The sequence below is a fragment of the Abrus precatorius genome, unplaced genomic scaffold (assembly GCF_003935025.1).
Source record: "Abrus precatorius isolate BTA unplaced genomic scaffold, Abrus_2018 Scaffold0, whole genome shotgun sequence".
NCBI classification, from domain to species: Eukaryota; Viridiplantae; Streptophyta; class Magnoliopsida; order Fabales; family Fabaceae; genus Abrus; species Abrus precatorius.
In genome coordinates this window covers 1380468-1407967 of record NW_020874290.1, presented here as the reverse complement: position 1 = coordinate 1407967, position 27500 = coordinate 1380468, and the positions used below count along the sequence as shown (strand labels likewise).

At 32.2% G+C, this 27500-nt stretch overlaps 4 non-coding genes and 2 pseudogenes across 4 annotated transcripts; 2 read left to right on the top strand and 4 right to left on the bottom strand.

Annotated features, from left to right (window-relative positions):
• The window catches only part of LOC113865539, a 7222-nt pseudogene extending 2686 nt beyond the window's left edge, over positions 1 to 4536 (bottom strand).
• On the bottom strand, positions 1127 to 1198 carry TRNAT-GGU. The gene has a single exon. It is a non-coding gene; the product is annotated as a tRNA-Thr (tRNA).
• On the top strand, positions 2447 to 2520 carry TRNAD-GUC. The gene has a single exon. It is a non-coding gene; the product is annotated as a tRNA-Asp (tRNA).
• A 638-nt stretch (positions 4537 to 5174) lies between the features above and the next one.
• TRNAC-GCA lies at positions 5175 to 5245 on the bottom strand. Its single transcript has one exon. It is a non-coding gene; the product is annotated as a tRNA-Cys (tRNA).
• A 4471-nt stretch (positions 5246 to 9716) lies between these two features.
• LOC113852283 lies at positions 9717 to 17891 on the top strand (annotated as a pseudogene).
• A 6283-nt stretch (positions 17892 to 24174) lies between these two features.
• TRNAR-UCU lies at positions 24175 to 24246 on the bottom strand. The gene has a single exon. It is a non-coding gene; the product is annotated as a tRNA-Arg (tRNA).
• Positions 24247 to 27500: the final 3254 nt, after the last annotated feature.

Below are 27500 nucleotides of genomic sequence, written 5' to 3'. Positions count from 1 at the left end.
TATTCTTTTCTATTCTTAAAAATCCCCTAAGCCATGAATCATGAATTGTCTTATGACTCAAAAATCCGATAGATTCATTTTAAAAAGAACTGTTCAAGAAACAAATGATCCACTTTCTCGCTTTTTCTACAAGCGGATCCCCAGACATACTTCTCTCCTTTCATCAAATAATCTTATTCTTGAATCTTGTTCGTGAAAAAAAAATTATATTCTTCTAGTTTCTATGTCTAGGAAACCACTACAGGATCATATATTTTATTACTTTCTATAATCCATTTTTTTTCTTTTGTTGTCTTCTTTGTTCTATTTTTCTCTCTTTCCGATTAAAAAAACTCCAAAGTCTATTTTTTTTTGCGGATCGAGGTAATAAATTCGAAAATTTTATCTATTTACTTTATTTCTTTTTATTCGTCTATCAGATTCTTAAATATTGTATTGAGTTTTATTAATAATAAGAAACTTTAAGTGAAAGTTTTTTTTTCTCACATACATTTCCATTTATTGCCGGAAAAATATCGTATGCATCGATATGAAAAGAAAATATTTGATACGTAAAGACATGATTTGATGGATTTTTTTTCTATTATTTCTATAAAATAGGATATATATTATAGAAATAATAGAAATGTAAATAGATCTTTTCTTGTGTTTGGAAAAAAAGATGTTTAAAATGAAAATGACTTGTTTGTTTGTTGTAACTTGGAATAAGCCCTTCCGCGTGAAGAAAGGGCATAGCAATTTATTCCCTATAGAACCCATAGGAATAAGAAGATTTAATCGGAAATATCGACAGATCCATCAAATTTGAATATCAGAATAGTAGATATAGTTATGATTCAATGGGTTAGGTCCACTTACTTTTTTGATAATCTTTCCTTTTTTTTTTGAAAAGAATAATGTTTCACTTTCTAACTAGAATTACTTTACTATATTCGAATTCATTAGAATAATAAGGATAACCTCTTAAAATTCTAATTAGAATTCATAATTCCATTTTATAATGAAATCCTACGATTCCGTAGTTTTTTTATTACAAATAGAAACTTATTACAAATATCAACAATATCCCTATTCTTCCTTAAACTATGAATATTATTGCTGGTGTTCTCTGAAAAAAAAAGTAAAAAGCCCCTTATCGGATTTGAACCGATGACTTACGCCTTACCATGGCGTTACTCTACCACTGAGTTAAAAGGGCTCCGTTTGATTTCATTACTAAATAAGAAACTAGTCAATATGACTAGTACATCCATTTGTTACTGCATATACTTATTATATAGATGGGATTAGAATATATGTACATAAGTATATATATTTGATTCGCATAACGACTCATCAAGGAACAAAAAATTGGATTTACTTAGTAAATAGAGTCAAGTTAAAAAAAAAATTCAATAACTTGTTGATCCCTATCCTTATTACTTATCTGATTTCCATATTGATTATCGTTTTTTTATTTACCGGCTTAATTTTAACAATGAATGAGAATGAAAGAAATGAAGTTTTAACCCCTCGTCCTTTCCACCAAACTAATCATTCCCGAAAAGTATCTTATCTTTCTTTTCCTTTCTTTCGCATTACTTATCTTTTTTTCTATTTTTTTTTTAATTCACGATTGGAATAAAAAATTTCGAAATCTAAATGATAAATCCAAAAATTCTATGGAATTCTGAAAGATGGAAAAATCCTTTTTTTTGATCGAATCATATCATTTCATTATATTGACAATTTCAAAAAACTGTTCATACTATGAACGTAGTATAATGACGGTCGGGCAAGTATGCCCCCATCGTCTAGTGGTTCAGGACATCTCTCTTTCAAGGAGGCAGCGGGGATTCGACTTCCCCTGGGGGTAGGGTACTACGAAAGGCAGTTAATCATGGATTATCAATAAAGATTGAAATGGATTCTTCCTGTTCCTGGGTCGATGCCCGAGCGGTTAATGGGGACGGACTGTAAATTCGTTGGCAATATGTCTACGCTGGTTCAAATCCAGCTCGGCCCAAGAATTTGCCGATCCACCATGAAATGGCATAACACCCATTTGTTGTTCTCCAGAAATGACTGATCTGCTCTGATACGGAAGAATCAAAATAGGAAACATCTCTAGCGATATTGTTTTTTTCCGTATTACATATTTTTTCTACAAATTCGGATGTTGCTAGTAATCCTGATTCATATCAGGGTTTGTAAGTAGAAAGTCTTAGGAAAAGATTAAAAAAAAAAGACTCTTTTCTCTTTTCATTGATTCATTTTTCAATTGACTTGGCAATAACGAACGGATTACGAGTAATCCGTGTCAATCTCACTAAAGTGCATATCTATATGGATATCAATATATACTATAGTCCGCCTCTTTCAGTTACAGCACAATGGTTCGAATCTAAAATAGAAAAAAGGTTTGAATGAAACCGTAAGAATCTGTATGCTGTACGCTTTTTTCCCTGGGATTGTAGTTCAATTGGTCAGAGCACCGCCCTGTCAAGGCGGAAGCTGCGGGTTCGAGCCCCGTCAGTCCCGATGGATACAAATCCAATAAAAAAGACATCCATTCATCTTGTGTGTGAAAGGGAATAAAAATAACAAACAAAATCTCATTCCTAATAGGGATCCCTCTTGTTTTTTTCTTTTTTCGTCAGAACCTTTACCTTACATTAAACTAAAAAAGAAAGAATAAAAAAGGAAAAGGAATTTTGGATTGCATCAGAAATCTAAATTTTAAATTTGGTATGGATAAAAGATTTTCCTATGTTATACTATTTAATTCTCGACGATGAATCGATTTGATAATTCAGATATTGTTATTCATGATATTGATACGATTTGACATCATTAAAATTTTATACCATTGAATTTACCGACGAAAGATTTATCATCTCTATGGGATTAAATCCCGAATTTTTTATTGGAAATTGAAGAGAAATAAAACATAGAGATTATGGAAGTAAATATTCTCGCATTTATTGCTACTGCATTGTTCATTCTAGTTCCTACTGCCTTTTTACTTATAATTTACGTAAAAACGGTAAGTCAAAGTGAATAATTTCACTTAAACATGACTTTCTTAATTCTTGTCTATGCAATCATTGATTGAAAAAAAATGAAAAAAAAAAAGATTTCAATTTGGAGTCTTAGTCTTAAATGAAATGATCGGACTACAATCAGCAGAATTCTATGAAATCCAGATAGTCTAGTAGAAAGAAATCAAATCTATTTCTTTCTACTAGACTATTATTGTAATATATTCAAGTTTTACTCTCTAAAAAAAAATAGGGTTTAATATAAATCAATCTCCAATATGTATCTTCATATATATAATTTCAATTACATATATGTAAATATATGTAATATACATAACATAGCGTCCCAATTTTTTTTCTTTGTTTCATCTATTTGATTTGTATTGATTCCAATCAATCTGAAATAATTAAAAAGCAACTCTTATTCTTCCGATTACTATTTGTGGATTTCAGATTCTTTTTACAATCCCGGTATCATATTAAAAAAAAGTAGGAATGGGGGTTACACGGTTCCTCATTTTCCATATATAATCTTGGTAAGAGTCGGTTCATCGAAATGGAAATCCTAGGAAAAATTCGGAATAGGAGACAATTTCCTATTATTTTGTATTCCTTTTTTTTTTCAATTATTTTCAAAACACGAATATGGAATTATTCAAATATTTGTTTGATTGAAAGAGTATTTTGGATTTCTATATTATCCATAGAATACATTACACTACTAGACTACAATAGAACTTCGAAATACAGATATATTTTATATTTGAATTCAATTAATTAGTATGAATTAAATACTATAATTCATATAGTTCCAAAATTGAATTCATATAGTTCCAAAATTTCAAAACCCAGCTATAAAATAAAATGGATACTTTGATCCCTTAACTCAATTATTAGTATACTTATAGTCCACTTCTTCCCCATACTACGAGGGAAAGGGAAAATGAAAAAACTACCATTAAAGCAGCCCATGCAAGACTTACTATATCCATGTAAATTTTGTCTCCTATCTCTATAAAAAGGAATCATTTTTTTATTGTTCACAAATATTTCTCTTGTATTTATTTTTCTTTTGTATTATTAACTAATAATATTATAATAAGAATACTATTCTAATATAGAATAAGAATACTATAATAATAGTGAAATTGCTGGTACAAAGTCAAAAAAGGATTCTGGGCTAACACCATTGACGAAAAATTCTATTAAAACATCTAACAAATTCTTATATGATTTTTAGTAAAATCGGAAAACATTAAGTATAAACAAAATATCCAGAAACATCCTTGGAAGTTTTAAGAGAATGAATGTTATTAACAGGTAGGAATAATAAGACCTGGATTTTATCCCCCCTATTTCATTAAGTAATTTCATTAAGTAAAAAAAAAAATAGAAAAAAGACAGATTACTTTGCATACTCATACTCTTATTTCCATTCGATCTAATCCTTAGCGTCTCCTGATTCGTTCTCTAAAATAATCGGAGGATAGCCTGCCTATTTAATTCTTTGACTAGAGGTTACCGAAAAGAAAGATTTTCTATTTGATTCTATTTCCATTCGAATCAAATAGAATCAAAAAAAATTTGAAATTTTAATAAATATATATTAAATATTAATATATATATTTATTAAAATAGAACTATTTAAATCAACAAAAAACTATTTATATTTATATATATACTTATATATATATATAAATTAAATAAATAAAATATATAAATTAAATAAAAAAAAAGCCAATTAGCTATTCAATCTAACTAATCTAACTAATATTGAATAAATGCGGAAGCACTCATATACTTTACATCAGTCTGTATGCAAGGTTTTTCTTCCGCCCCTTCTCCAACTAAAAATGGAATTAGATTCCCTGTCCGACCTATCCTTATCCAATCTAATTCAAGACCCAGTCAGTAGACGGACACTACAATAGTAGTGGATTGAAACGACTATTATTTCAACATTTATCGATTCCTTTTCACTACTGGAATCTTTCCTTCAATCCGAGACGAAAAGATTTACAGCATTTTTTGGAACAAACCTTAGAATTTAGAATAAAACAAGTTTCAAGAGTCCTTTTCCTCCGCTTGCTTCTGCTGGAAAAAAAAATTTCTATCAAAAAAACGTAATACACTATTTCAAATCTCTTGTCGATCAGGCGACACCCGGATTTGAACTGGGGAAAAAGGATTTGCAGTCCCCCGCCTTACCACTCGGCCATGCCGCCAAAACTAAAATCGAAAAAACTAATATATATATATATATGAATATATGAGAATTCCCACTTTCCCCAAAAAAGGAGGATTCTATACTTCTTTTTTTTATGCTTGTATTTTAAATTTGGTTTTCTTTGATCCCATTCTTAAAAAAAAAAGAAAAAAATCTCGGGACAAATCGCAACCGTTAACTATAAATTTCTGAACGATTCTTGAAAATTTGGATCTAAGATGTTTTTTTTTCTTAATGAGATAAGAAAATCGAAATTGATACATAACCAATCAATCTTTTTTGAAAAAAAAACTTTCCCTATTTCAATTATAACAGCAACTGTCAATATATGTAAACCCTAGAACATAAATTTTCATTGTTACACAAATATTATCTAATTGGATATCTTATCCATATATAATATATATACTATAGGGAATTTTCAAGAAATTCTCGTGCTTCCCCCTTTTTATAGATTGAATAGAAAATAAAAAATGAACATGACATGTCATGTGCTTTCCCGAACGTGCAATAAAGTAATAAAGATATCTATCTATCTATAGATAGATAGATAGAGTTGGAGTTAGATCTACGTATGTTTAATAAATACAAGCCTTATTACACACTCTAATCGTATTCTCCTATTCTAAAAAAAATAGGTAAAAATTTCTCTCTTTTCTGCGAATTCAAATTCTTTTTTAAACAATTAAAAAGGTTAAGTGCTAAAAAAATCAATTCTATATTGTTTCTGATTATTCGATTAGATCTTTATCTCAGCGAGCAGAGCAAATCCCGAATTGATTTTTTTCGGGTATCAAATCAAATTGGAATATGTAATATCAGAATAATGGTATAAATGGAATCTATTTTTTTTTTTTTTGATATGCCTTAAAAAACCCGAAAATGAAAGTGGAATTATTCAATTCGTTTCCATTTTTCTATTTATATTCGAATTTCGATTCTATCTGTTTGTTTTGTTGCAAATTCATAGTTGAGTATAAAATCATATTTTATTTATTCTTCTTTTCATAATAGGTATTTCATACACAGGGTTAGGTAAAATTTCATGTAATTCAGTAAAAAGAAAAAGAACAGAAATTCCATTTTTGCTAAATCTATTCATGTGATTTGAGAAAGAATGACAGCAAATCGTGGGATATTTTTCTATAAAATTCACGGGGAAATTGAAAATGCTTGAGGTTGGAAATGAGGGACTGTCTGCACTACCCGGGTTGAATCAGATACAATTTGAAGGATTTTGTAGGTTCATTGATCGGGGGTTAACAGAAGGACTTTTTAAGTTTCCAAAAATTGAGGATACAGATCAAGAAATGGAATTTCAATTATTTGTGGAAAAATATCAATTGTTAGAACCCTTGATAAACGAAAAAGATGCCGTATATGAATCGCTTACATATTCCTCTGAATTATATGTATCCGCAGGATTAATTTGGAAAAGCAGTAGGGACATACAAGAACAAACTATTTTTATTGGAAACATTCCTCTAATGAATTCCCTGGGAACTTTTATAGTAAATGGAATATACAGAATTGTAATCAATCAAATATTGCAAAGCCCTGGTATCTATTACCGATCAGAATTGGATCATAACGGAATTTCGGTCTATACTGGCACCATAATATCAGATTGGGGGGGAGATTAGAATTAGAGATTGATAGAAAAGCAAGGATATGGGCTCGTGTGAGTAGAAAACAGAAAATATCTATTCTAGTTCTATCATCAGCTATGGGTTCGAATTTAAACGAAATTCTAGGGAATGTTTGTTATCCTGAAATTTTCGTGTCTTTCTTGAATGATAAGGAGAAAAAAAAAATCGGGTCAAAAGAAAATGCCATTTTGGAGTTTTATCGACAATTTGCTTGTGTAGGTGGAGATCCAGTATTTTCTGAATCTTTATGTAAAGAATTACAAAAAAAATTTTTTCAACAAAGATGTGAATTAGGAAGGATTGGTCGACGAAATATGAACCAAAAGCTGAATCTTGATATACCTCAGAACAATACATTTTTGTTACCGCGAGATATATTGACAGCTACGGATCATTTGATTGGAATGAAATTTGGAATGGGTACACTTGACGATATAAATCATTTGAAAAATAAACGTATTCGTTCTGTAGCAGATCTATTACAAGATCAATTTGGATTGGCCCTGGTTCGTTTAGAAAATATGGTTAGAGGAACTATATGTGGAGCAATTAGACATAAATTGATACCGACTCCTCAGAATTTGGTGACTTCAACTCCATTAACAACTACTTATGAATCCTTTTTTGGATTACATCCATTATCTCAAGTTTTAGATCAAACCAATCCATTGACCCAAATAGTTCATGGGAGAAAATTGAGTTATTTGGGCCCTGGAGGATTGACAGGGCGAACTGCTAGTTTTCGGATACGAGATATCCATCCTAGTCACTATGGACGTATTTGTCCAATTGACACATCTGAAGGAATCAATGTTGGACTTATTGGATCCCTCGCAATTCATGCGAGGATTGGTAGTTGGGGGTCTATAGAAAGTCCATTTTATGAAATCTCTGAGAGATCCAAAAGAATACGCATGTTTTATTTATCACCAAATAGAGATGAATACTATATGGTAACAACAGGAAATTCTTTGGCACTAAATCGAGATATTCAGGAAGAACAGATTGTTCCAGCTCGATACCGTCAAGAATTTCTTACTATTGCATGGGAACAGGTTCATCTTCGAGGTATTTTTCCCTTCCAATATTTTTCTATTGGAGCTTCCCTCATTCCTTTTATCGAGCATAATGATGCGAATCGAGCTTTAATGAGTTCTAATATGCAACGTCAAGCAGTTCCGCTTTCTCGGTCCGAAAAATGCATTGTTGGAACTGGATTGGAACGCCAAGTTGCTTTAGATTCTGGGGTTTCCGCTATAGCCGAATACGAGGGAAACGTCATTTATCCCGATACTGACAAGATCATTTTTGTTGGAAATGGGGTTACTCTAAGCATTCCATTAACTATATATCAACGTTCCAACAAAAATACTTGCATGCATCAAAAACCCCAGGTTCAGCAAGGTAAATACATAAAAAGGGGACAAATTTTAGCGGATGGTGCCTCTACAGTTGGTGGCGAACTCGCTTTGGGAAAAAACGTATTTGTAGCTTATATGCCATGGGAAGGTTACAATTCTGAGGATGCTGTACTCATTAGTGAGCGTTTGGTCTATGAAGATATTTTTACTTCTTTTCACATACGGAAATATGAAATTCAGACTCATATGACAAGCCAGGGTTCTGAAAGAATCACTAATCAAATTCCGCACCTAGAAGCCCATTTACTCCGAAATTTAGACAAAAATGGAATTGTGATCCTGGGATCTTGGGTCGAAACGGGCGATATTTTAGTGGGTAAATTAACGCCTCAAATGGCGAAAGAATCCTCGTATTCCCCGGAAGATAGATTATTACGAGCTATACTTGGCATTCAGGTATCCACCTCAAAGGAAACTTGTCTAAAACTACCTATAGGCGGTAGGGGTCGAGTTATTGATGTGAGATGGATCCAAAAAAAAGGGGGTTCCAGTTATAATCCAGAAATGATTGGTATATATATATTACAGAAACGTGAAATTAAAGTAGGCGATAAAGTGGCCGGGAGACATGGAAATAAGGGTATCGTTTCAAAGATTTTGTCTAGACAGGATATGCCTTATTTGCAAGACGGAAGATCCGTTGATATGGTCTTCAATCCATTAGGGGTACCTTCACGAATGAATGTAGGACAGATATTTGAATCCTCACTCGGGTTAGCGGGAAGTATGCTAGATAGACATTATCGAATAGCACCTTTTGATGAAAGATATGAACAAGAGGCTTCGAGAAAACTAGTGTTTTCTGAATTATATGAAGCCAGTAAACAAACATCGAATCCATGGATATTTGAACCCGAGGATCCGGGAAAAAGCAGAATATTTGATGGAAGAACAGGGAATTCTTTTAAAAAGCCTGTTCTAATGGGAAAGCCTTATATCTTGAAATTAATTCATCAAGTTGATGATAAAATACATGGACGTTCCAGTGGACATTATGCACTTGTTACGCAACAACCCCTTAGAGGAAGGGCCAAACGGGGAGGACAACGGGTAGGCGAAATGGAAGTTTGGGCCCTGGAGGGATTTGGTGTTGCTCATATGTTACAAGAGATGCTTACTTATAAATCGGATCATATTAAAGCTCGCCAAGAAGTACTCGGTACTACGATCATTGGAGGAACAATACCTAAACCTACGGATGCTCCAGAATCTTTTCGATTGCTCGTTCGAGAACTACGATCTTTGGTTATGGAACTGAATCATTTCCTTGTATCTGAGAAGAACTTCCGGATTTATAGGAAGGAAGCTTAATTGAACTGAATCAGAATTTTTATTCTATGATTGATCAGTATAAACATCAACAACTCCGAATTGGATCAGTTTCTCCTCAACAAATAAGTGCTTGGGCAAAAAAAATCCTACCTAATGGAGAGATAGTTGGGGAGGTAAAAAAACCCTATACTTTTCATTACAAAACCAATAAGCCTGAAAAAGATGGATTATTTTGTGAAAGAATTTTTGGGCCTATAAAAAGTGGGATTTGTGCTTGTGGAAATTATCGAGTAATCAGAGATAAAAAGGACGATCCCAAATTTTGTGAACAATGCGGAGTAGAATTTATTGATTCTCGGATACGTAGATATCAAATGGGCTATATAAAACTGGCATGCCTAGTAACTCATGTGTGGTATTTGAAACGGCTTCCTAGTTATATCGCGAATCTTTTAGATAAACCTCTTAAAGAATTAGAGGGTCTAGTATACTGCGATGTGTGATTTGATCAAAATTCCTATTGTACAGATTCCGAATGAGAAACTGTCATTCCATTCAATTGAATTGGGATGCCCTAAATCTGACATGTCTCTTGAAATGAGTAATATGAAGCTCAGAATTATGGATGTATTGAATACTCCCAAATAAAAGGGAATTGGTCTATGGTCGATTCAGTAACAAATAAATATGAATTTCTAGCTGCACGTATCTCGTGAAAGAAAAAGAAATACTTTTTTTGTGGAATTCACTATTCCATCTTTTTTAGAAAGAACTGAAATTATGTTCTAATAAGCAAATATATCATGGTTGCAGAAGCCTATCTATCGCATATAGGCTTAAGGACATCATAGCATAACCGTCGAGGTGACGTCTGGACCTAAAAGATCAAATGGAATGATACATAGACAAGGAAATCCCTTATGAATTCCAGGATACTCCCTTTAATGAATGATTCCATTTTAGGGGATTCCCCATTCGAAGGGGGATAGACTACTCAAGAATTTTACATTTCATTTCTTTTCTGTCGTAATTGAGAATTGGATAAATAATTCAGAAAATATAAAAAAAGAAAAAGAATGCATCAATGAAATGTTGATTAGTCTTTATTGAGAACTTGAGTAAAGAGTAAACCTTTTATTTTAGATTAGGGGTTTTATAGAATTTGAAAGTGGAAACCCTTTGCTTTATCTTTATTTGGTATAACTACTTGAGCCGGATGAGAGGAAACCTTCACGTCCGATTTTGAAAGGGGGAGATCCTATTGGATTGGATCCTATCCAAATTTTTCGTTTGCTAGGCCCGTAGTTAAAAAACCCACTTTCTTACGATTACGAGGTCCATTCGAATATGAAATACAATCCTGGAAACACAGCATACCTATTTTTTTTTCTACCCAAGGTTTCGATATATTTCGAAATCGAGAAATTTCAAGTGGAGCGGGTGCTATCCGAGAACAATTAGCCGATCTGGATTTGAGAATTCTTATTGATTCTTCGTTGATAGAATGGAAAGAATTAGGAGAAGAGGGATCCATGGACAATGAAAATGAATGGGAAGATCGAAAAGTTGGAAGAAGAAAGAATTTTTTGGTTCGACGCATAGAATTAGCTAAACATTTTATCCGAACAAATATAGAACCAGAATGGATGGTTTTATGTCTCTTACCAGTTCTTCCTCCCGAATTGAGACCCATTATTCAAATAGATGGGGGTAAGCTAATGAGCTCGGATATTAATGAACTCTATAGAAGAGTTATCTATCGGAATAATACTCTTATCGATCTATTAACAACAAGTAGATCTACACCAGGAGAATTAGTAATGTGTCAGGAAAAATTGGTACAAGAAGCCGTGGATACACTTCTTGATAATGGAATCCGCGGACAACCAATGAAGGACGGTCATAATAAGGTTTACAAATCATTTTCCGATATAATTGAGGGCAAAGAGGGAAGATTTCGCGAGACTCTGCTTGGCAAACGGGTTGATTATTCGGGACGTTCTGTCATTGTCGTAGGTCCATCACTTTCATTACATCGATGTGGATTACCTCGCGAAATAGCAATAGAACTTTTCCAGACATTTCTAATTCGTGGTCTAATTCGAAAACATTTTGCTTCGAACATAGGAATTGCTAAGAGTAAAATTCGGGAAAAAGAACCGATTGTATGGGAAATACTTCAAGAAGTTATGCGGGGGCATCCCGTATTGCTGAATAGAGCCCCTACTCTGCATAGATTAGGCATACAGGCATTCCAACCCATTTTAGTAGAAGGGCGTGCTATTTGTTTACATCCATTAGTTTGTAAGGGATTCAATGCAGACTTTGATGGGGATCAAATGGCTATTCATGTGCCTTTATCTTTGGAGGCTCAAGCAGAAGCTCGTTTACTTATGTTTTCTCATATGAACCTCTTATCTCCAGCTATTGGGGATCCCATTTCCGTACCAACTCAAGATATACTTATTGGGCTTTACGTATTAACGAGCGGGAATCGTCGAGGTATTTGTTCAAATAGGTATAATCCGTGTAATTGCAGAAATTCGAAAAATGAAAGAATTCGAGATAATAACTATAAGTATACGAAAAAAAAAGAACCTTTTTTTTGTAATTCCTATGATGCAATTGGAGCTTATCAACAGAAAAGAATAGATTTCGATAGTCCTTTGTGGTTCCGATGGCGATTAGATCAACGCATTATTTCGTCAAGAGAAGTTCCTATCGAAGTTCACTACGAATCTTTGGGTACCTATCATGAAATTTATGGGCATTATCTAGTAGTAAGAAGTACAAAAAAAGAAATTCGTTGTATATACATTCGAACCACTGTTGGTCATATTTCTTTTTATCGAGAAATTGAAGAAGCTATACAAGGTTTTTGCCGGACCTATTCATACAGTATATCTAATCATATAGATGGTTGATATGTAAGATAAGTAAATTTATGCTACCAGTGTGGAATTCAGGTCTCCGTGGTTCAACTAGGATCATAGTTTTAAAATTTCTACGCGAATCAAGATAAAGAAAAGGAAGTTTTCCAATCATTGACTCAAATCCATTGTCGAACCGAATCCCACTGAGTGGAATATGGAGGTACTTATGGCAGAACGAGCCAATCTAGTCTTTCACAATAAAGTGATAGGTGGAACTGCCATTAAACGACTTATTAGCAGATTAATAAACCACTTCGGAATGGCATATACATCACACATCCTGGATCAAGTAAAGACTCTGGGATTCCGTCAAGCTACGGCTACATCCATTTCATTAGGAATTGATGATCTTTTAACAATACCTTCTAAAGGATGGCTAGTTCAAGATGCTGAACAACAAATTTTTATTTTGGAAAAACATCATCATTATGGGAATGTACATGCGGTAGAAAAATTACGACAATCCATTGAGATATGGTATGCTACTAGTGAATATTTGAGACAAGAAATGAATCCTAATTTTAGGATGACCGACCCCTTGAATCCAGTCCATATAATGTCTTTTTCAGGAGCTAGAGGAAATGCATCTCAAGTACACCAATTAGTAGGTATGAGAGGATTAATGTCGGATCCACAAGGGCAAATGATTGATTTACCTATTCAAAGCAATTTACGCGAAGGACTGTCTTTAACAGAATATATCATTTCTTGCTACGGAGCCCGTAAAGGGGTTGTAGATACTGCTGTACGAACATCGGATGCTGGATATCTTACACGCAGACTTGTTGAAGTGGTTCAACACATTGTTGTACGTCGAACAGATTGCGGTACCATTCAAGGGATTTCGGTGAATATCCAGAATGGAATGATGCCGGAAATAATTTTGATACAAACATTAATTGGTCGTGTATTAGCAGACGATATATACAGAGGTTCACGATGCATTGCTGTTAGAAATCAAGATATTGGAATTGGACTTATCAATCGATTCAAAACTTTTCAAACACAACCAATATCTATTCGAACCCCCTTTACCTGTAGGAATACATCTTGGATCTGCCGATTATGTTATGGCCAAAGTCCTACTCATGGCCACTTAGTGGAATTAGGAGAAGCTGTAGGTATTATTGCGGGTCAATCTATTGGAGAACCGGGTACTCAACTAACATTAAGAACTTTTCATACCGGTGGAGTATTCACAGGGGGTACTGCGGAACATGTGCGAGCGCCTTCTAATGGAAAAATTAAATTCAATGAGGATTTGGTTCATCCTACACGTACACGTCATGGGCATCCTGCTTTTCTATGTTCTATAAACTTGTATGTAACTATTGAAAGTGACGATATTATACATAATGTGATTATTCCACCAAAAAGTTTTTTATTAGTTCAAAATGATCAATATGTAAAATCGGAACAAGTGATTGCTGAGATTCGTGCGGGAACATACACTTTGAATTTGAAGGAAAAGGTTCGAAAACATGTTTATTCTGACTCAGAAGGAGAAATGCATTGGAGTACCGATGTATACCATGCATCAGAATTTAGATATAGTAATGTCCATATCTTACCAAAAACAAGTCATTTATGGATATTATCAGGAAAGTCGTACAGGGTCGGTTCAGTCTCTTTTTCACTCCGCAAGGATCAAGATCAAATGAACATTCATTCTCTTTCTACTGGAGAAAGAAATATTTGTAACCTTTTAGTAAGTAATGAACAAGTAAGACATAAATTCTTTAGTTTCAATCTTTCTGGTAAAAAAGAAGGAAGGATTCCTGATTATTCAATATTGAATCAAATCATATGTATGGATTATTGTCATTTTACACATCTTGCTATTTTCCATGACACTTCGGATTTATTAGCAAAGAGGCGAAGAAATAGATTCATCATTCCATTTCCATTCCAATCGATTCAAGAACGAGACAAAGAACTAATGTCCCCTTCCGGTATCTCGATTGAAATACCAATCAATGGTATTTTTCGTAGAAATAGTATTCTTGCTTATTTCGATGATCCTCAATACCGAACGCAGAGTTCAGGAATTACAAAATATAGGACTATAGGAATAAATTCCATTTTTAAAAAAGAGGATTTTTTAATTGAGTATCAAGGAGTTAAAGAATTTAAGCCAAAATACCAAATCAAAGTAGATCGATTTTTTTTCATTCCCGAGGAAGTGCATATTTTACCCGAATCTTCTTCCATAATGATACGGAACAATAGTATCGTTGGAGTAGATACACCAATAACTTTAAATATAAGAAGTCGAGTAGGTGGATTGGTCCAAATGGAGAAGAAAAAAAAAAAGATTGAAGTAAAAATATTTTCCGGGGATATCTATTTTACTGGAGAGATGGATAAGATATCCCGACACAGTGCCATCTTGATACCATCCGGAACGGTAAAACAAAATTCAAAGGAAGCAAAAAAAATGAAAAATTGGATCTATGTCCAATGGATCACAATTACCAAAAAAAAGTATTTTGTTTTGGTTCGACCCGTAATTCTATATGAAATAGCGGACGGTATCCATTTAGTAAAACTTTTTCCCCAAGATAGGTTCCAGGAAAGAAATGATCTGGAACTTAAAGTTATTAATTATATTCTTTCTGGAAATGGAAAATCAATTCCGGGAATTTCTAATACAAGGATTCAATTAGTTCGGACTTGTTTAGTCTTGAATTGGGATCAAGACAAAACAAGTTCTTCTATCGAAAATGCCCACGCTTCTTTTGTTCAAGTAAGTACAAATGGTTTGATTAGGGATTTCCTAAGAATTGACTTAGTGAAATCTCATATTTCATATATCAGAAAAAGAAATGATCCGTCCAGTTCAGGATTGATCTCAGATAATGAGTCGGATCGGACCTTTATCAATCCATTTTTTTCTATTTATTCGAAGGCAAAAATTCAACAATCACTTAGACAAAATCACGGAACTATTCGTATGTTGTTGAATAGAAATGAGAAATGTCGATCTTTGATAATTTTGTCATCATCTAATTGTTTTCAAATAGGACCATTCAACGATAGAAAATATTACAATGGGATAAAAGAAGGAATTCAAAAAATTCAAATAGATTCCATAATTCCAATTAAGAATTTGTTTGGTCCTTTAGGAATAGCCCTTCAAGTTGCAAATTATTATTCATTTTTTCGTTTAATAACTCATAATCAGATCTTAATGAATAATAATTTGCAACTTGACAAATTAAAGGAAACTCTTCAAGTATTCAAATATTATTTAATGGACGAAAATGAGAGAATTTATAAACCTGATAGATGCAGTAATATCGTTTTAAATCCATTCTATTTGAATTGGCATTTTATCCATCACAATTATTATGAAAAAACGTTTCCAATAATAAGTCTTGGGCAATTTATTTGTGAAAATGTATGTATAGTGCAAACGAAAAATGCACCACACTTAAAATCGGGTCAAGTTCTAACTATTCAAATGGATTCTGTAGGAATAAGATCGGCTAACCCTTATTTGGCAACTCCAGGAGCAACTGTTCATGGACATTATGGAGAAATACTTTATGAAGGAGATATATTAGTTACATTTATATATGAAAAATCGAGATCTGGTGATATAACACAAGGTCTTCCAAAAGTAGAACAGGTATTAGAAGTGCGTTCAATTGATTCAATATCGATGAAGCTAGAAAAGAGAGTTGACACTTGGAACGGATATATAACAAGAATTCTCGGCATTCCTTGGGGATTCTTGATCGGTGCCGAGTTAACTATAGCGCAAAGTCGTATTTCTTTGGTTAATAAAATTCAAAAAGTTTATCGATCCCAGGGAGTTCACATCCATAATAGACATATAGAAATTATTGTGCGTCAAATAACATCAAAAGTCTTGGTTTCAGAAAATGGAATGTCTAATGTTTTTTCACCCGGCGAACTAATTGGATTGTTGCGAGCCGAACGAGCGGGCCGTGCCTTGGAAGAAGCAACTTGCTACCGAGCTCTATTATTGGGAATAACAAAAACATCTCTGAATACTCAAAGTTTTATATCTGAAGCAAGTTTTCAAGAAACTGCTAGAGTTTTAGCAAAAGCCGCTCTCCGGGGTCGTATAGATTGGTTGAAAGGTCTGAAAGAGAACGTTGTTTTAGGGGGAATGATACCCGTTGGTACCGGATTAAAAAGAATAATGCACCGTTCAAAGCCAAGGCAACATAACAAGATTACCTTGGAATCAAAAAAGAAAAATTTATTCGAGGACGAAATGAGAGATATTTTGTTCCACCACAGAGAATTCTTTTTTTTCATTTCAAAGAATTTATGCGATACATCAGAACAATCTAAGATTTAATGATTCCTAAGAGCGGATTCATCCCCCTACCCTAAATGCGATCATTTTTGGGGGTAGTAAAAGAAAGATAATAAAAAAAAAGAATAATAAATAGAAAAAAATGGTCTAATCATGTATCAATGGCCAATCTTCGGTAGAAGAGAAGGTTCCATCGGAACAATTTTTTATTTCTATTTCACGATACCTGGTCTTTTTTTTTCTATTTTTTTTTTTTTTTGAAAAAAAAAAGTGTGGGGATAAATATAAATGACAAAAAGATATTGGAACATAATTTTGGAAGAGATGATGGAAGCAGGAGTTCATTTTGGCCACGGTACTAGAAAATGGAATCCTAAAATGGAACCTTATATATCTGCAAAGCGTAAGGGTATTCATATTACAAATCTTACTAGAACTGCTCGGTTTTTATCAGAAGCTTGTGATTTAGTTTTTGACGCAGCAAGTAAGGGAAAACAATTCTTAATTGTTGGTACCAAAAAAAAAGCAGCTGATTCAGTAGCGCGGGCGGCAATAAGAGCTCGGTGTCATTATGTTAATAAAAAATGGCTCGGCGGTATGTTAACGAATTGGTATACTACAGAAACGAGACTTCATAAGTTCAGGGACTTGAGAATGCAACAAAAGACGGGGAGACTCAACTGTTTTCCAAAAAGAGATGCTGCTATATTGAAAAGACAATTATCTCATTTGGAAACATATCTTGGTGGCATTAAATATATGACGGGGTTACCCGATATTGTAATAATCGTCGATCAGCAAGAAGAATATACGGCTCTTCGAGAATGTATAACTTTGGAAATTCCAACGATTTGTTTAATCGATACAAATTGTGACCCGGACCTCGCCGATATTTCGATTCCAGCTAATGATGATGCTATAGCCTCAATCCGATTAATTCTTAACAAATTAATATTTGCAATTTGTGAGGGTCGTTCTAGCTATATACGAAATTTTTGATTAATAATAAGATAAATGAATTATTTGATTTGGTTGGGGAGATTCATAGATTTATGAAATCGGTTATTATACTATTACTAAATCGCACAAAAGAAAGAGAAAAATATAAAAAGAACAAACGGAAATATTATGTGATTAGTCGGTATTCAAAATCAAAAATGAAAGTAGACAAATCAAAAAGGAAAGGAGATGGTTGAATTAAAATAATTCCCTTTCAATTTCAATTTCTTTTAAGAGGGCAGGACAATATGAATGTTTTATTATGTTCCATCAACACATTAAAAAGATTATACGATATATCTGCTGTGGAAGTGGGTCAACATTTCTATTGGCAAATAGGGGGTTTCCAAGTGCATGCCCAAGTACTTATTACTTCTTGGGTTGTAATTGCTATCTTATTAGTTTCAGTCATTCTAGTTGTTCGAAATCTGCAAACCATTCCCACTTTTGGTCAGAATTTTTTTGAATATGTTCTTGAATTCATTCGAGACGTGAGCAAAAGTCAGATTGGAGACGAATATGGTCCGTGGGTTCCATTTATTGGAACTATGTTTTTATTTATTTTTGTTTCTAATTGGTCAGGGGCTCTTTTGCCTTGGAAAATAATACAGTTACCTCACGGGGAGTTAGCTGCGCCCACAAATGATATAAATACTACCGTTGCATTAGCTTTACTTGCGTCAGTAGCATATTTCTATGCGGGTCTTTCAAAAAAAGGATTAGCTTATTTTAGTAAATACATCCAACCAACTCCAATCCTTTTACCGATTAACATCTTAGAAGATTTCACAAAACCCTTATCGCTTAGTTTTCGACTTTTCGGAAATATATTAGCTGATGAATTAGTAGTTGTTGTTCTTGTTTCTTTAGTGCCTTTAGTAGTTCCTATACCTGTCATGTTCCTTGGATTATTTACAAGCGGTATTCAAGCTCTTATTTTTGCTACTTTAGCTGCGGCTTATATAGGTGAATCCATGGAAGGCCATCATTGACTAGTTGTCGAAAAAAGTCTTTTTCGTTTAGCCCACCGCACATACACTGCGGCTCAAGATAATCTATTTTGGGAACAACATATATAATAGAAAGAAATTTGGAATAATAATAAAGAAAAAGGGTTATTCTCCCCCCCCCCCCCAAAAAAAATAAAGATGCAATAAAGTATAAATAAAATCAATATACAATTTAATGTAATAGTAAAATAGAAAAGATTACCAGAAAATTGTAAAAAAACTAGGAAAGAGATCCATCCAAAAGATCTTTTTCCTAGTTTTCCTAAAAAGACTTTTTGTTTGACCTATTTCGATTTTCCTCCAATGAATATTTTTTTTGTATTGTTATATTTTGTTTTGTTCATTCCATTTTTTGTTCATTCAATTATAACTATAACATATTAAATATTATTCTATATATATTATTAGATTATTTATTACTATTATTAGATATTAGATTCGATTATATATATAGAATTTAGATATATATATCTAATTCGATTAAGATATATTAGTATATTAGATATTCTATATTAGAAAAGTATAATATTTACATGTGATAAAAATATGCTATATAGAACTAGAACAGATTCCCGTTTCATTCATTCACATTCAATTTAACGATTGACCAAAAGATAATTCAAAAAAGAATTACATTTTTATCACTCAAATTCCAATATTTCTCTGCAATAATTCAGTCTAACGAATTGATTTCGATTTTGTATATCCATATCGGATAATAATAAAAGGATGAAAGAAGGATTTTCAAAAAAAAACCAAGATTCAAAAAAAATAGAGTAGGAGTGGGGGAAGTCAAACTGGGTATATATAATCCAATCACTATAAAACAACTCCTTCTTTTTTTTTTTAGATTTCAAATAATGATTCTCGAATCTGATTGAAACTAAAACACAAATAATTGGTTTACGGCATGGAAGAAATACATGTATATGTGATATTATATATAAACTAGTTATATATGAACTAACTATATATCTAAAAAAACTAACATTATATATCTAAAATTGCCCTGCTACTACTGTCAATTTCGATAGGGATTTAAAAAACAAAGTCCTTCCGTTTCATCTCTAATTATGAATTGAATAGTAAGAAATTCAAAAAAAAAAAGAACGAAGAATTCAAAGAAGAGTTCCAAATTTAGGGTAAGATAAAAACTAAAATTGTATGGATTCACAAAAAAACTACGTGGATAGAAAAGAAAAAATGAATATCGAACTAATTTGGATAGTTCAATAACTATTGTTATTTCAATTCGGAATTCTTAATTATTTCAACTGGATAAATCCTGGTGATTGAGTAATTAAGTCATAATTTATTGGTTGATTATATCATTAACTATTTCTTTTCTTTATTATTATTTATTTTTTATTTGGGGTGCGAGGAACTTATCATGAATCCACTGATTTCTGCCGCTTCCGTTATTGCTGCTGGGTTGGCCGTCGGGCTTGCTTCTATTGGACCTGGGGTTGGTCAAGGCACTGCTGCAGGGCAAGCTGTAGAAGGGATTGCGCGACAACCAGAGGCAGAGGGAAAAATACGGGGTACTTTATTGCTTAGTCTGGCTTTTATGGAAGCTTTAACAATTTATGGATTGGTTGTAGCATTAGCGCTTTTATTTGCGAATCCTTTTGTTTAGTTTAATCTTAAAAAAATAAATATATATATCCTTTTTCCGTGGACTTGCTTTGCTGTTCTTGCTTTGTCGAATTATATTAAGATTTCACTCTGATTTGTCTTCTTCCTTCTCTTTTTTAGCCCCCCTTTTTTAGTTTTATAAAATTTATCGAAAGTGTTAAAAACAACTATAAGAGATTTATGTAATTGACATAAGAAGTGGTATCGAATTCTACTAAGTATCATTCTTATAGGGAATCCTCCAATTGATTGATCAATTCAAATAATATATATATTAATATATACATATCTAAATAGATATATATATTTAGATATGTATTAATAGAATATTATTATTATTAAATGAATATTATTACTATTCATATTATTACTTATAATTACTAATAATTAATATGAATTTTTAGTAAAGAATGATATTTTTATTATATATAATAAAAATATCATATAAAAAAGAAATAACTAAAAAATAAAAAAATAGGAATTGTAGAAGGATAATTAGTCTATCCATAAAAGGAGATGAGATCATATGAAAAATATAACCGATTCTTTCCTTTACTTGGGCTACTGGCGATCCGCCGGAAGTTTCGGGTTTAATACCGATATTTTAGCAACAAATCCAATAAATCTAAGCGTAGTGCTAGGTGTATTGGTTTTTTTTGGAAAGGGAGTGTGTGCGAGTTGTTAATTTCAAAGAATAGATTGGATCCAACCAATTGCACTTTTTTTTTCGTTATAACTAAGAAAATGTGCATAATCCCGCGAATTACTTCTCAATAAATTTTATTTTTTGAAAAAAAAAAAATATTTAAGAACCATAGCATTTCGCGATTCATTAGTAAATCCACTTTGATTCTCTATTAACCCAAAATTTTGGACTATTACCATGGTTAAAGTAAACAATTTGAAGTCTAGACGCAGTGTAGTACTCTTTCTACCACTATGTTAATACAGAAATGAAATGATTTCAAAAAAATTTTTACAATTTTTCGATATAGAACACTCATGTCGATAAAACAGCTTGAACCCTCTTTACGGTGAAAAATTGTAAAAACGTTCAATTTCACCCTCCATTTATACAATGCGGAATCGATGACCTATGTATAAATTTATAAGAATTCTTTGGATTTGAAGAAAAAAAACAACTTTGCTGACAATTATTTTTTTGGTCAGAAGAGTCCTCCGAATATTCTGGTCTTGTATTGGTAATCGTTTTAAATATTTTTTCAATCTTTTTTTTATAAATAGAGAAGAGAGGATAGGCTCATTACATAAAAAAAGATAAGAAAATTTCCCATAACATAAGTAATTGAGTGTGAGAGCCAAATGAATCGAAAGATTCATGTTTGGTTCGGGAAGAGATCATAGACATTTTGAAATGAATGGAAAGAGAATCTACTTTCATTAAATGATTTATTAGATAATCGAAAACAGAGAATCTTAAGAACTATTCGAAATTCAGAAGAACTACGGGAAAGAGCTGTTCAACAGCTGGAAAAAGCCCAGGCCCGCTTAAGGAAAGTCGAAACGGAAGCAGATCGGTTTCGAGTGAATGGCTATTCTGAGATAGAACGAGAAAAATTAAATTTAATTAATTCAATTTATACGACTTTGGAACAATTAGAAAATTACAAAAATGAAACCATTTATTTTGAACAACAAAGGGTGATTAATCAAGTCCGACAACGGGTTTTACAACAAGCCTTACAGGGAGCTCTTGAAACTCTGAATAGTTGCTTGAATAACGAGTTACATTTACGTACTGTCAATGCTAATATTGGCATGTTTGGGACGATGAAAGAAAAAAATAAGTGATTAGTCCTTCTACTATAATATCTACTATAGTATAGAGTATAGGCATTATTTTTTTCTTCTAAAAAAAAATTAAGAAATATTCATGGTAACCATTCGTGCAGATGAAATTAGTAAAATTATCCGTGAACGTATTGAGCAATATAATACCGAAGTAAAAATTGTAAATACTGGTACCGTACTTCAAGTAGGCGACGGTATTGCTCGTATTTATGGTCTTGATGAAGTAATGGCGGGTGAATTAGTGGAATTTGAAGAGGGTACTATAGGCATTGCTTTGAATTTGGAATCAAAAAATGTTGGTGTTGTATTAATGGGTGATGGTTTGATGATACAAGAGGGAAGTTCGGTAAAAGCAACAGGAAGAATTGCTCAGATACCAGTAAGTGAGGCTTATTTGGGTCGTGTTATAAATGCCTTGGCTAAACCTATTGACGGTCGAGGAGAAATTTCAGCTTCGGAATCTCGATTAATCGAATCTCCCGCTCCCGGTATTATTTCGAGACGTTCCGTATATGAGCCTCTTCAAACAGGACTTATTGCTATTGATTCGATGATCCCCATAGGTCGTGGCCAACGAGAATTAATTATTGGAGATAGACAAACGGGTAAAACAGCAGTAGCTACAGATACAATTCTCAATCAACAGGGACAAAATGTAATATGTGTTTATGTAGCTGTTGGTCAAAAAGCATCTTCTGTGGCTCAAGTGGTGACTACTTTACAAGAAAGAGGAGCAATGGAATACACTATTATAGTAGCTGAAACAGCAGATTCTCCAGCTACATTACAATACCTCGCCCCTTATACAGGAGCAGCTCTGGCTGAATATTTTATGTACCGCGAACGTCACACTTTAATCATTTATGATGATCCCTCCAAACAAGCACAGGCTTATCGCCAAATGTCTCTTCTATTACGAAGACCCCCAGGTCGCGAAGCCTATCCAGGGGATGTTTTTTATTTGCATTCGCGTCTTTTGGAAAGAGCCGCTAAATCAAGTTCTCAACTAGGCGAAGGAAGTATGACTGCTTTACCAATAGTTGAAACACAATCGGGAGATGTTTCAGCTTATATTCCTACTAATGTAATTTCTATTACAGATGGCCAAATATTCTTATCCGCCGATTTATTCAATGCTGGAATCAGACCGGCAATTAATGTCGGTATTTCCGTTTCCAGAGTTGGATCGGCGGCTCAAATTAAAGCCATGAAACAAGTAGCTGGTAAATTAAAATTGGAATTGGCACAATTCGCAGAATTAGAAGCTTTTGCACAATTCGCGTCTGATCTTGATAAAGCTACTCAAAATCAATTGGCAAGAGGTCAACGATTGCGCGAGTTGCTTAAACAATCCCAATCAGCCCCTCTCACTGTAGAAGAACAGATAATAACTATTTATACCGGAACGAATGGTTATCTTGATTCATTAGAAATTGGACAGGTAAGGAAATTTCTTGTTGAGTTACGTGCTTACTTAAAAATGAATAAACCCCAATTCAAAGAAATAATATCTTCTACCAAGACATTCACTGGGGAAGCGGAAGCCCTTTTGAAGGAAGTTATTCAAGAACAGATGGAACTCTTTTTACTCCAAGAACAAGTAGAAAAAAATTGATTAATAACTAACCAATTTTCTAATTATTATCTTTTAAAATCTTTTCTTTTAATTTGAATATAATTAATAATATTATATTAATTCGAATATAAAATAAATAATAAAATAATAAGAAATTCATGATTATTAAAGATTTATATATAGAAAGGGATAAAGCATAAATTGTATATATATATAAGATAAGTTATTCTTCTAAAGAAAGTTTTAGTGGCTCTTGCTCAGTTCAAATCATTCAAGATATTCTATTTTTAGAAATACGGAAATAAAAGGAAATATATAGGCAAATTATTTGCGTCCAATAGGATTTGAACCTATACCTAAGGTTTAGAAGACCTCTGTCCTATCCATTAGACAATGGACGCTTCTCTTTTTTTCTTTAACCTTTTTTTAAACCTTAGTTTAAAAAAGGTTAAAGAAAAAAAGAATTCTATCTATCTATCTATAGATAGATATAGATAGATAGAATAAAAAAAAAATAGAATAATAAATAAATAATCAAATTCAATTGAATATAAATAACGAAAACTAAGTTAAAAAAGAAAAATGAATAATTAACAAATTCACTAAGAAATTTAGATTCATTCTAGAATAGAAAAAAGATAGATTCGAATAGAATAAATAGAGAGATAGGATATAAGCGGGTAGCGGGAATCGAACCCGCATCGTTAGCTTGGAAGGCTAGGGGTTATAGTCGACGTTGATTCATCATTATGATTTAACGTCTCTAATTCAAAGCCGAACGTGAAACTTTTGTTTCATTCGGCTCCTTTATGGAAGAAATTAAGAGATGGAAGACATGAAAAAAAAAATTGACCCATAACATCTATGTCAGCCTTTTTGTTTTGTAGAAATACATTTGAAACACCTTGCTTTTTAGATGATCCCTATAGAATAGGAGTATTATAACAATCTGTGTGTGTGTTTTTTCTAGTTATTTCGTTCTCTATTTCTATTTGAGAGAATCTTTAGGAAAAGAATAAAATTTCCGTCGAGCTAAAAAAATATGTTGATGTCTCTAGTAAACTAAAAAAATCGTTTAACAGCTATTTTGTTTCAATCTCTACAATACAAAAAAAATGAAAGATTTAGTTACGATTAGAAATAAGCTTTCTATATCTTTCTCCATGGATCCTTTACGCATACTCAAAAAATTCGGATTATTGATCCAATTCCAAAAACTTATGTTTCATAATTTTAGAACTCAATTTGTCAATTTAAAAAAAATGGATTCTTTTTGTATACAAATTACGATAATGTATATTATACCGCAAATCGTTCGTTGAGAGGTATAAAGGATTAGATCCCTTTAAGTAAGAAATAAAGTTTTTGATCGGGATATGAATCAAACGGGGGATCCCTTAACTATTAAAGGGTCCATGGAACGAATCGCACTTTTACCACTAAACTATACCCGCTACAATACAATTATTGTATATAAATGAACCTTTTGTCGAACAAGGCAATCAGACGTAATTAAGAAATAGGAATAGAATATTATGATAATTAGAGTGTTGACATGTTTCGTAAGGGAGACTCCTAATGAAATCCAATTAGGAAAAGGGGGCGAATTTCTTTTTTGGATTTTGTGTTTGCTAAAGTGAAGGTGTTTTTTTTTTACAGATACATCGCGACAAAACTACTTAATTTATAACAAAAAAATGCATTGCGCAGGAATGCAAAAAAAATGACATTATATATATACGTTACCAGAAAGAAGGAGTAATCAAAAATGACATTTTGATCTTATATCATTTTGGTTCTATATCATAGGAATATATCAGTATTTTTGATTTATGTTTGATCGTGTTTAAATTACCAGTTTTTTTTTTTCAAATCAAATACATTCAAATAAATCATTGTTATCCAGTATTCATGGGAATAAAAAGAGCCCGGCTAGGTACTGGCCGGGCTTTGGCTGTAGAAAAAAAAAAAAAGAAAAAAAAATTAGAATTATATATATATATAGATAGATATCATTTTTCTATTCTATAGAATAATATAGAAAATAATGAATAGAAATCAAATAGAAAAAAAAAAAGAGAGAGAGAAAAATAAGACATAAAAAAGGATCTTTTTTTTTTTCAAGCCCTATTTTTTTTCTTTTTGTTTATGCGATATAACATAAACATAGTAATTCCATTTTTTTTTTTCAATTCGGGAGAGATGGCTGAGTGGACTAAAGCGTCGGATTGCTAATCCGTTGTACAAATTTGTGTACCGAGGGTTCGAATCCCTCTCTTTCCGTTTCCGTTGATGATTTGGTATTTTTTTTTTTCACTTTTTTTGTTTTACTTGTTTGTTTGATTTTTTTATTTACTAGTTAAAGATGTAAAATAGATAAAATCCTAACACAATAGTTCAAAATCCAGCACAAGCAAGAAAAACACAGAATCCATTTTTTTTATTCTTCACGTCCTGGATTACGTCCTGGATCGTTAGATAGGAATCCAAAGATGAAAAGAGAAACGAAGAATATCACTACCGTGTAAACAAATAATTTTAGAGTAAGCATTATAAAATCTCCAAGATAATTAAAAAAAAACGACAAAGAAAAAGAATGGATTCTCTTATATTAGACATTTTTTTCTTTTGATATTTTGTTTCTAAGAAATGAAGTCATTACGAGGAAATAATATATATATATCAATTTCGAAAATGGATTTGATTTGTAGTAAGAGTTGATCCTTTTCTTACCATTTTCCATAATTACTATTACCAAAAAGATTTTTCATCTAGGTATTATGTTGGTGGTGGGCTCAAATCAAATAATAGGATTTCTCAATGGAAAAAAACGTAGATGATGAATGGTCCGGATTTTTCGTGTCTATCAAAAAATTTCAATATTCGAATCGAGAATTTACGCTGTAAGACTTATCTGATCTTAAAAATGGTTCAAAATGTTCGAATTTTTGTTTTCGAATAAATTCTGAATGAATTTTTTAGGACATTATTCAAATTAAGGATCTCATCGAAAACTTACAGCAGCTTGCCAAACAAAAGCTAAGAGAAAAAAGAGTACGGGTATTACTGGCATAATATCTACAATTGGATTCAAAAAAGCGTAGGCTTCAGGCAATTTCGCCAAGAAAAAACTACTTGAATAAAGGACGGAGTGAATACAAATACAGACCAAACTAAGGATATTAAGCATAACAAACATTTTGTTCTTTCCTTTAAAAAAATAAATTTAAATTTTTTCTTTTTTTTTTTGAATTGAATTTTTTCATTTTTTAATATAGATATTAAATATGTAATAATTAGATAATTTATAAATATAATTATAAATAAAATATTTAAATTACCGATTATAGATCTCTAAATTATAGTATAATTCTATAATATGGTAATACTAATCCAGTATATTTATTTTCAAATAATAATGTTGTCTACTCTAGCAATAGTACTCTTTCATAGATAACCAACTTATGGTTAATGATACTTATAGGTTAAATTTTATCATTATTCTAATCATAAAATATAAGAAATCTTTTTACAATCACTATATTACATTTGTAATATTTTATGCTATAGTATAATATAATAATTTGATTCGCAATACTGTACTCAATCAAGATGAACAACAATTGGATTTACATAAATACTCATCAAGGAACAA